Raw genomic sequence first — 4,070 nt, forward strand, 5'->3', positions numbered from 1 at the left:
TGTTTATGGACATGTTTCAGCCCAAAGAAAGAAAGACCCAACAAAAAAATACAAGCTATGACCGAATAATATATCAATCTGACGGCAATGCAGAGACGGTCGACCATGAGAAAGCACGAGGACCAGCCGAAGAGTGTGACGACTACAATCCTTCAATTTGGGTCAAGTCAAGACATTTATGATTTTCGGTCAATTCAAAGTCTTTGGTCAAGTCTTCCTTGTTTTTATAAATTGCTAAATTCTATGTTTGACTAGTCTTTTGTATTCCAACCTTTTATATGCTTCGCCTATTATATAAAGGCTAGTTGATCAATGAAATAAAATAAGCTTTGAGAGATTATTTTTGAACCTTGAGAGGGTATCTCACTTTTCTTGTTCTTGGTGTGGTTAGCTCCAAGTAACTCTCTCTTTTCTCGTTAGACCGGTGCGTCACATCCGGCAACAGATCGAGTTTGCTTCCTTGTCGGACCTGTGAGTCATATCAGGCGACAATCAAGCACCTCTGGTAGTATCATCGGGCATTCCGCAACCCTTTGTTTCACCGTTCAATCCATCAGTTCTCTTCGGAGTTCACCTCTGGTAGTATCATTGGGCCTTTCGCAACCCTTTGTGTCACCGTTCAAACCATTAGTTCTCCCTTTTGGCGAGTTCATATCCCCTAAGTCCGTTTGAGTGATCTATGCTTGATAGAACCAAAATTAGGATCACTCTTTCGGTAAGGTTGATATGGACTCAGATCCGGGAGGATTGAGAACTGATGGTTTGAACGGTGACACAACGAGTTGCGGAAGGCCCGATGAAACTACCAGACTTCAATTGTTGCCGGATGTGACGCACCGGTCCAACAAAGGAAGGATCGAAACTTGGAGATAACCTCACCAAGAAACTAGAAATGTTCTAAGCAAAGAACAATGAGAGAAAACTCAAAAGAGATAATAGAAAAATCGATGTGTTTTTATTCATGAGAGACATCACATATATATAGTGTTTGTGAGTCAAAGAAACATAAAGAGAATTCTTGGAAAAGACAACATTGAAAATAGAAATGTTGAAAACAAGACATAGAAAATATGAATTTGACCAAGACCAGTCAATGTGCGGAAATTGATGAAGACTTGGCAAGGTTCATTGACTGTCCAGGTTCATGATGCGTCCAGGTTCATGCTGTGATGATCAGGTCGTCCGCGGTAATTGAGTGATCCTGGGTTCCATCCACTTGCTTCAAATAAGGATTCTATTTGATAGGTAAAAGTTTTGGCTTGAATCACTTCTGAAGAGAAATCCAGGGGGAGTGGTGGAAGAGAAAGCCTGCTGGCCGAGGAGAAATAAGAAATGATGAAGAGATGAGAAGGTGAAAAGAAGATAGAAAACAAACCAGCCAAAGTGGCTCTGATACCAAATGATACGCCCAAAATCGAGAATGATTGCTTTGGCCGGATGTTGGATATGAACCGAGAAGGCGAAGGCACTTCTGGAACTGGAATGGAATGAATGGATCGTCAAGAGGTGCGGAATGACTCTTGATATACCCTCGATCTAAGGCTAACCACCAAAGAACAGATGTAGTGCGTTGGCTAACCACCAAATAACACACAAAGATGATTGGCTGACCACCAAATCAACAAGCCGGTTCAAACCGATGAACTAGCTAAAGAACTCTCTCTCACTCAGAGAAAAGAAGAACAAAGATAAACTTCAAAATGATCTGATTTTATTCATAGATGAGACTACACATTTATACTACTTGTAGTCAAAGAGAAACATAAAGAAATTGTGGAAAACAATGCATAGAAAAAGACAACATGGACTAGAAAATTATTAATGAGTCAAATTTGTGGAATTTGATGAAGACTGGTCAAGGTTGATGAAATTGAGGCAGACTGGTCAAAGTGAATCTTCAGACACTGTCCAGGTTCATTCTGGTCGTGCTGGTCCACGGTGGGAATGATCGGGATGCACGCCAGACGATCCACACAGCCTGAATTCGCGAGAACTGAAGATCACCTGATTTGTAAATTGCATAACTTCCACATCTGAACTCCGTTTGATATGATTCTTCGTCGAGGAGCTCTGTAATTGAGTTGATCACATTCTCCAAGTAATTTCATGCGTAGAATCCTCGTGGTTTGGAAGATATGAGTCAAACAATGAACATATATCATTACTGCTTCCCATGACCAAACCATGCATGTATGTTTTGCCCAGTGTGCTATCCAAGGGTGCATCAAAATCAGCTCCTTCTTCAGTGTCACTTAGCTCATCCAGCTCCATAGTAGTGTCGCTTATCTCACTCAGCTCATCCAGCTCCAAAGTAGTGTCACGATCTGATGGAAAAATCTCGGTTGGATCAAGCTGGTCGACATGATCCCCATCTTGGGCCGTGTCCATGAACCAAAAAAGACGGTGCTTGATTTTGGTTCTATCATACTCTCTTCTTCAAAAAGATTTTTCCTCAAATCTGAATCATTAAAAGGAAAAGGATTATAAGGAAAAGGATTATAATCAACAAAAAGCTCATTATGAATGTGGTCCGACTTTTGAATGGACAAAGATACTTCCTTTTCTGGCTCGGTTTCAACGTTCTTCAAGGTCACCAACGGTTTCTGTTTGTGGCACTTATTAGCATAATGGCCGACCTTATGGCATTTGAAGCACCTGGTAGAAAGAGCCTTGCTTGTGGGTTTCACTTCTGGTAACTCTATTTCTATCCATTTTTCATGTGGTATCAGAGCCACTCTTCTGGTAACTCTATTTCTATCCATTTTTCTCATCTCTCCATTTCTTCTAAACACTTCTTCATCTATCTATCTTGAACCTTGGCCCCTCATTACCCACCATATTTTAAAAAAAAATAAGATCTAAGTTTATGCTGTAAAAAAAAAAAAAGAAAAAGATTATAAAAAAAAAAAGTTTTAAAGTTCGTTGTTTGTGGTGTGGTGGTGGAAGAGTAAGCCTGCTGGCCGAAGAGAAATCCGGCCTTTGAGGTGGTTAAGGCGGGTTCCCCTTTGAAATCTCTTATCTTTCTATCTTAAACCTTTGATCTTGCTTGGATTTGCCCATTGGGATTCTTTGATCTGTTCTCTTAGAACCTTGAGAAGAAACTGTGTGATCACCATAAATCTGAGAGAAAACACTTGAGTGGGTGAGATTAAACACTTGAGAGAGTGAGGAATTTTATCTACTAACTTTTGTGTTGAGATTTTCAGGTTACAATGTTTGGTCTTCACCGGAGAAGTAGCAAGGAGAAGTCTCCACGACCATCTGTCTCTCAAACTCCACTTAAATATTCTTTGAACAATTTTGATGAGTTTGTTAGTGTGCAGGAAAAGCCAAAGAGGAGGACAAAGGAACAATTCAAATCGTCCAAAGGAGAATCTGTTCCAAAAAGGCGATCTTTTCAGTTTGATGTCCAAGAGATTAGTGACTACTTTGAGAAGGGCATGATGAAAGCCCTAAAGGACGCCAGTAAGATCCATGAGAAGAGCACATCCACACGTGCCCCAGCAGCTGATCCATCTCTATTCATCACTGAGAAAACCCAAGGTAAATCTGAAAACCATGTTGAAGAGTTTAAATATTTTTCAGATTCATTACCTACTTTTGATGAATATGAAGAAGAGCTGATTGATAATCTGATGTCTTGTGAAGAAAATTGTGATCTTCCTTATTTTAAAACTGAGTTTATGAATGATGATGAAGAGACTATGGTAGAACTAACCGTTTTGCAACCGGAGCTTCCGAGTAGTCTTGTTTTGTCTCAACAGGTTTTTGAGGAAGAGCCACTGGACTATCCACATCAGTGCCCATGTCTTGACACTTGGATATCTTTGGATGATGTTCCAGATCCTATCTTTGATGAGGAGGACGAACCTGGTCCAGTCTTTGATGAGGAAGCAACAAGCATCACATCCATAGCTATGGAGAGTCATCTATGCTTTGATCCCAGCACATCTCCTCCCCCTTTGTCTCCTGATCTTCAAAAGCACAGTGAGAACTCTGATTTGTTTAATTCTCTGCCTGTCATGTTTGTCACGATCAGTTCTCATGATGTGACTCGTTTTGGTCTTGAC

This window comes from Raphanus sativus, chromosome 4 (assembly GCF_000801105.2).
Source record: "Raphanus sativus cultivar WK10039 chromosome 4, ASM80110v3, whole genome shotgun sequence".
In the NCBI taxonomy this organism is placed as follows: Eukaryota; Viridiplantae; Streptophyta; class Magnoliopsida; order Brassicales; family Brassicaceae; genus Raphanus; species Raphanus sativus.